The sequence below is a fragment of the Centrocercus urophasianus genome, unplaced genomic scaffold, assembly GCF_019232065.1.
Source record: "Centrocercus urophasianus isolate 14NV4802_14NV808 unplaced genomic scaffold, USGS_Curo_1.0 seq_23, whole genome shotgun sequence".
Taxonomy (NCBI): domain Eukaryota; kingdom Metazoa; phylum Chordata; class Aves; order Galliformes; family Phasianidae; genus Centrocercus; species Centrocercus urophasianus.
Genome location: NW_024884789.1, coordinates 12216016 through 12223743, shown reverse-complemented (window position 1 = coordinate 12223743; position 7728 = coordinate 12216016).

Below are 7728 nucleotides of genomic sequence, written 5' to 3'. Positions count from 1 at the left end.
CGGCAGCAGCGGGGGGGGCGCGGCCCCTTTGTGCCGGGGCGCGCGGAGCCGTCGGGCCCACCCTGCTGAGCGGCGCCCCGGGGCGCGCGGGCACGGCGCCGTCGGGAGCGCGCGCGGTACGCGCAGGTGTGCCGGGCCGCGGCGGTGCGAGCCGGGCTCCTTGTCTTCCCGGAGTAACGGGGCTCGGTCAGCGCGTTTGTGTCCCGCGGTGATGGCAGTTGCGCTGCGGCGCCGTTTAACCTGCCGGGTCTCCTCTCACCTGCTGGAGGCTTTGTAAGCGGACGGCGTGCGCCACGGGCTGCCGCTGCTTCCTGGTGAGAGCAGCCCCCAGCACGGCGATGAGGGAGCCCGGAACGCTGCACACAGGTGCGTTTCGCAGCCTCCCCACAGTTCCTGGGCAGGCGTGCGAATGCAGCTCTGGCTCAAACTTGTGATGGTTTGCAAGTATCTATCCAGGAATCCGTGTTGCTTTTTTTTTTCCCCCTCTTTAAATTTAATCAAAATTTATAGCAAAACAACATTATACTGAATTCCGTGTGTCTGGGGGGATGTGATGAATCGAGTTCTGCTTGCTGTGCGAATAAAGTATTTTGGCGTGCCCTCCCCACCCCCCAACTGCAGGAGGTACCACCTGCAGAATTTACGTTTCTATGTTTTTAAAGGCCGTTTCTGGTTGAAGGGAGTGATGTAGGGCCAGGAAGTGGAGAATGGGAAATAGAGTTTACTCTTCGTAGGTAGTGCTTTCTCTTATATGTGTTTCTGTACATGGATTCATCCTACTAAAATACATTGATCCACTACATTGCTTCATACCGTGTTTAGCTTTTTGTTCTGAATTGGTGTGGCTGTCGAAGAAGGCAAGTCCAAATATCTTTTTTTTGTGTGAGCGATTTTGCTGTATTTGTATACATACACATACCCTACGTCTGGATGCATAGTGAAATTGAAATCTTTTGTTTGGCTGTTTTTCTTAGAGTTGAAATGGTAAATAATAATTCATTGTCCTTAACCAGCACTTGCTACCTTTTGTTTTGGTGGTTGTTTTTGTTCTACAACGTGACCTAGAGAAGAGCTCCAAACTGCAGAATTTCCTGTCTGTTTGGATCATTGCATCTTCACGGTGTCCTAATTTGTTAAGCTGTTTTGTGACATCCTTTCTGGATTTTCTTCTCTCTCCATGAATGTGCTGTTAGGAGGCGAGCCTCAGGAGCATGTTTACGTTGCATTCAGATTAGGTATCATGTCCAAGTTGAAGACAAAATGGCTACTTAGCAAAACGTCCCCTTTTATTCTGGGTTTTCTTTTCAAGAAAAGAGAGTATACGTTAGCGTTTTAAATGCAGATTGCTTCTTGCATTCAGGTACACTCAGTGAATAGCCTGCCTGCGTTGGGCACCAAGGAATGCAGAGCACTGCGTGAGGGTCTTGCTGGGCGCCCGGTGCCAGCAAGCTGTGCCAGCACCTTGCAGCCCCGTCTCCTGGGTGCTTCTCTGGCGTTCCCTGCAGGATGGTGACCTTTCCTCCCTGGCTACCTGGCAGCCTTGCACCATATTGGCACTTCTCTGCCTCTTCCAGACAGCATCGGCTCCGCTGTGTGCAGTGGTTTGTGTGCAGAAATGCAGTATTTAACATCAGGTCATTTCTGTAATAAAGCCTTTTTTTTTTTTTTTTTCCTAAATGTTTTCACATCCTTCATGACTTCTAGGATTTCTATGTGTTTACTTGTTTTTGTATAACTGTCAAACAGCCTTCATTTGGAGCTCAAGTGCCGTGTGAGTTCATGCCTCAGTGTGGCTGCAGTTGTTTGAGCAGTGCCAGGGCATTGTGCATGCTGCACTCAGAGCAGAAAGCCGCCCTTTCTGCACTGCAGCCTGGAGCCTGTTGTCCTGGTCAGTAGCTGCCGTGTGCTGATGAGGAGCAAGTAGTGCACGATTGTGGGAGGCTTGTGAAAATGGCAGTGCTCTGTTGCTAACATAGCTGGGTGCAACGTGCAGAAGAGAGCTTCCTCTTTTCTGCTTTTCCTCCTCTTCCTCCCGTGTCTCCCTGCCCTGCCAGCTGTGTGTGCTGACCAGTTGGCATGTCCAAGTCCTCATTTCCTTCCTTAAGGATTTAGCACACCTAGATAAGCACCCTTCTGTATTGTTTTCTGGTTTTTTTTTCCTCTTTTCTCCTACGCACTTGCATACAGTGGATGGATATTTTTAGTTGTTTTCATTTGTTTTTAATTTCTTTTTCAAAAAGATTTTAGTGTTCAGAAAGTGTTGACGAGGAAAATAGCGTAGCAGAATATAGCAGCTACTGAAGTGCTGGACTTGAAGATCACAAACAAGTCTGTGCTTGTCCTTCCACCGCACAGACAAATATAAATATAGTATGTGATGTGGGCCTCAAGGGGACAATGAGTTGTTCAGCATTTCAACTCGTGCTTAATTTGTTCTGTTTATTAAATTAAAATATAGTTTGACAAGAGTAGCTCGAGTAATTGTGAACGTGCAAAGTCCCTTAAAACCAAACAATAGGCGAAGTCCTTCTGGTTAAAATGAAAGGCACAATCAGCGTATGTAGTGAAGACTTGACAGTGTGCTTGCTAGGAGTCCAGTCTGGGTTCTGCTTGTTTTTGTTACTATATTAAGTGACCAGTCTGGGGAGGGGGAGAGAGGCTTTCTTAGCTGTGCTTAAAAACAGACTGGGAAGTGTTTCTCCCCATTCCAACACCACGTATGTAGAGCAGGCCAGGTACGGCAGGTAGCTGCAGCCGATTAGTTACTGCAGCCAATTAATTACTGCAGCCAAACTGAAATGAAGTTCAGCGCTGTCTGGCTGTGCTTTTCCTAGCTGTCCCACACGAGCACATCCAACAAAGTCATGTCTGATTTTGCTTCACATTATGTGAGTGACTTGTTCAGACAGTCAGACGTGTTCTTACGGTGTCGATGAAAAGACAGAAATAATATTAGATGTCTTTTCCCATTGACGGATTAGGAGTCTAGACAGAAGAATACGTCTTTGCAGAGCCCAGACGGCTGATTAATGTTAGTCGGGGCAGGTTGGTGAATTGCCCTTGTCTTCCTCTGCTGAACACTGGACCCTGATCTGCCTTGTTTATTCCCCTTTAGATTCATTAAAGCGTTTATATTTATTAATAGCTTTTTGTCCAGACGTTGGAGCCTGAGGCGGGAAACCTCCCCACTCAGCTGTCTGAGCATATAGACTAATGGGGCTTCAGTTATTTTCTTGGGTGAGGGGACTGTATTTACAAACATGTGATGTTTGTTTGATGGTATTTCTGTACCCAGATGTACGCTGGCAGAGGATGAACATGAAGTTAGCAAAGAATATCTGTAGCCAAAGGCAGCCAGTAATGTATGTGTGCAGCAGAATGTGGCACAAGGACTGAGGTGTGGAGACCACTGGGGAAGAGAGGTGTTGGCTGAGGTTCTCTGTGCCTGCTGGGAGGAGGAAAAAAAAACGGAACAACAGCTTTAGGCAATTTCACCCTTTTGCTTACTGCATTAATTTAAAGTCTAGTCCGTAGCTACACACAATGGAGAAATGAAGGGGTTTGTTTTTTTCTTCACTGTGGTGAACTAGTGGTGGTGGTTCTTAAATGAGGTCTTGTTTACTGCTGTAAATGGTAATCTGGTACTTGCATCTGTGCATGGGTTGGCCGCAGCTTCTTTCACCTAGCCTGGATCTCAGCTCTTTTTGTCCTATGGGCATCTGTTGTGATTGGAGCGTAGTAATTCTGCCCAAGATTAATTTCTCTCCCCCTCCCCCCAGTATATCATCTGTAAGCTGTGCTAAGGGCTGGGCAGCGCAGGATAGCAAACACAGAGCATTACTTCTGCAGTCCTTTGAACTGGACGTGGGTGTAGGCTTCAGATTTATAACTTGTGTCCTCAAATCACTTTTCTAGCTAGAAGTTATAATGCAAAAGCCTCATGAGCTGGGCCATATAGTGCCAAATTTCCATGTGTCCTAGGCCTGGTTTGCCTCACACTGAGGTAGGACTGGGAGGTGGATTATGCTCTTGTGAGTTCTGGGCTTTTCGCGTTGCACTAGCAGACCAGATTAGCTGATTGCAATACCATATTTTCTTTGGAAAGCTCAGTTCTTTGTCGTGTCTTTGTCTTTCTTGCATCATTCGGGCTATTGCAAGTGCATCTCTCACTCCTCGTTAGTCGTTGTCACCAAGGGTAGGTTGTCACTTGACTACTGGCAGAGGAAATACTCCACAATTTAGGAAATGCTATTGAGATTTTTCATAATAGGAATTGCTGCTTATTTATATGGTTAGATGAGTAGAAAAGCATGATTGACAGTCTTAATATTTTTAATAAAGCGACTGACAGTAAGGAGAGAGGCTGAGGGGTTTGTGTTCCAGGCTCTTAGCAAATGCAGGTGCAAACACCTTTTCAGTAGTTTTCTTCTGCGCTTGAAATTCCTGTAACACCTTGTAAGTACTTTTTAAAAAGCTGGTGTATTTGAGTCAGGTTGGATTCATCAGTAGACCAATACAGCTGCATTTACTCTTACGATTTTCTGTAGCTTGAGACAGGAGGGCAGGAAATAACAGCAAAAACTAAAAATAAAAAACCTCTATTTTTTGTTAAACTGTCTGCTAAAATTGAGTGGAGAATTTCAGTTGCCATAATTGATTCCAGGCTCTTTTTAGTTGTTCTGTGCCTCCAGCCTAAAGTGCACCAACGACCAACCCCTCCTTCCTGGAGGTGGCTTTCATCACTGGAGGTGGGAAATAAAGCTTTTGTGATTTGTATTAAAAAATATTTAATAGGAGATTACTAATGATTGTGAAGAAGAGCTCAAAATTGTTGACAAGACATACAGGCTACATTAATTCAATAAGCCCAAGTAATGTTAGAAGTGTATTTACTCCCTTTGAAGAAGTGCTTTGAGCTTCTCGGCTAAGAGGTGCTTTAAAACCATAAATATTGCTTACCCACTGTTCCCTGGCTCTGTGGTTCTGCTGTCTGCAGGTGATTGTAATGCTTGCCTGTTCTCAGTGTATTTCTCAACATAGTATATAAGCAGTCAAATGCATAGGAAAAAGTTCATGTGTGGACCATATTTCAGTGATTTTGGGGGGGCTGGCCTTCCGTGGGTAAGGCATTTAGCAGCATGTCATTCTCTTTCACACTCTGCTTCCTCAAATACATAGAGACAGAAAGTGGAGTTGGTTTCATTTGACTCCATCTGTTCTGCATGCAGTGGTCAGGGTAGCTTGTGTGTTGCAGTTGTAGAGGAAAATGCACTTTTAAGGTGAGAGTCATCTCCAGGGGAAGGTATTGCCATGAAACCATTTGTCTGATTGTCTTACGTGCCTGTTTCTCTTTGGCAGTAAGCAAATTCTAAACAGTGCCAGGATATAACCATCTGTGGTGCGGATCTCTTGAATTGAGCAAAATAAATCCTTCCCTGTTTGCCACTTTTTCTTTTCCTAGAGCATGGCTGCTCCATCCTGTCCATGAGTTGTTCCCTTGAGCAGATCTAGGTACACCTTTTATCTCTCACCGTACATTTCCATATTGAGGAAACCATCCTACTTGGGGGGAGCTGCCCTGGAAGAACTCCTCACTGAAGAGCCTTGAAAGAGCAGGTGCTCACATGCACCCCTTGCTATCTGGAAGGCCTTCCTGCACGGCCTGCTGGAGCAATGCCAGCTCAATGTGTGAGGAGAAGCAACTTTCCCGTGTGGGCACGGTGGTGGTGGAGTTTCTGGGTCAGCAGGTGTGGGAGCCAATTTGGTCTGCAGGCATTTTTACAAGGTTAGAAAATGAACTTGAATAAAATGAATGCTGACCTTTATATAAACTTTGAGAATGGAGCTGAGCTTTTATTGAATATCCTGGCTCCAAGTCAGGTGGATAGCTTTGCAGAAAGAAGATCTGTGTAAATCTGCTTTAGGAAGAGTAGATTTCTCACTCTCGTTCGTGGGTTTTGTTTTTCTTTGTTTCTTGAAACAACAGGATCAAATGAAGTATGTTTGGAGAAAAACAGTATTCAAGTGATAAAATACTCAGCTGACTTTTACTGCTTTTCATTTGGAATGCATAGAAGTGCATTAAATTGCTTCGCAGCGTAGTATGTACACAATTTCTTGTTTCTTAAATGCTGCATTCCACTTTGCTCCACTGGAGTTCTCCTCGTTGAAGCCAGTCAGACAGTGTGACATTGTGGTTCAGGATGGCATCTCTGATGATCTCTTAGTCAGCACTGAGTGGTGGGGTTGTCACCTCAGGCCCCTGTAGCTGGGCTGTGTGTGGTTTGGAGCAATTCTGTTTAGTTTCCACAAGTGCGTATACCACTGACAAGTAGGAATCCGCATCTCTATCTGAGAAGAACACTTAAAACCACCTCCTAAAATTTTCTGGATGCTGGGGAAAAAATCCCCAAAATACAAGTATTCTGTAAGTGGTTAAGATGATAGTATTGGTCAGGTTTGGGTGTTCAAATTTATAGTGAAGCACGATTAAACTTTAAAATAACTGGGACTTGGGATGGTTTTGTTGGGGTGTGCACGTGTGGTTGAGAGCAGGAGTTGAGCTTAATGTTTTTATACAGCTCCCATTTGCCTTCTCTTGTTACTTCACTTGACAGAAGTATTTGGAGAAGGGCCAGGGCTGCAAAATTCAGATCGGGATCCAAATTTGGCTTTTTGGTTCAAACCTTTCTAATGTCTAATATTACAAAGCTTCATATATAAATAAGAAACCCCTTATTTTTTAAGTTGCAAAGTCAGGGAGATGGCTGTAGCTCTCTAACTTGCCTCTAGAGCAGTCTGGATAGAGTGCTGGACTGTGTATTTGAAAAAAGTTATTGTTGGATGATTTAGAAGGTAAATTAAACAGATAAAAACACAACAATCTGTCATCCAGAAATAGCAGAAAGCCTGCACTAATTGGTTCTTCCATGCCTGTGAGAATAGATGTATTTTTGAAACACATCTAAAAATTCTAAAATTGTTGGAATGTTTTGTTCTGTTCCCTCAGATTGATGGGAATTTTGAGGTTTTGTTTTGTTTTCAGTGGAGTTAGCCAGTATTCCAGCTCTGATGCTTTCTTGATTTAATGGAAAAAGGATTATCTGTCATCAAGTAGGATGCTTGTTATCAGCTGCTGTGCCATCAACTGGCTTTCAGTAAGCTGCCAAGTGTTTTCTGTTTTTGCATATTTAATCATTCAGACAGTGGAAAAACATTCAAATCTTCATGACTGTTTTTCCTGTTGCTTGTTTTTAATTGCTTGCGGTCAATGCAGTGACATTATATCAGTGCAAGGGCAGGGAGGCTCTGTTTTGTTGCAGTCAGGGTTGATGAGAATGGTCCATGGTAGTGACTGAGAGAAGTCAGACAGAGGGGACTGAGAGAGGTGGCGGCAGGCATGCAAAGCTCTCCTTTTGTCATCAGTTGGAATCACACCCGGTGAACGGCCCAGTTTTTCAACAGGACGGTTAAACTTTGGGTACGCAAACTACTGGCAGTGTTTAAGAACAGAGACCAAAACAAAAGTGTGGGTTATTTTACAGTTTCAGAATGCCAGAATCTTGTTTGCTATGTAGCATATGATGTTAGTTGGAGATTTGTTACTTAGCAGTGGAGGGGGCTGTTGTTATTTTTTTCTCTCCAGTAGGGCTTGTTAATGATACTGGAAGCTGCGTGTGGCCCTGAGTACGTTTCTCATGAGACTCCCTGCCCTGAAGTGGTCGCTTT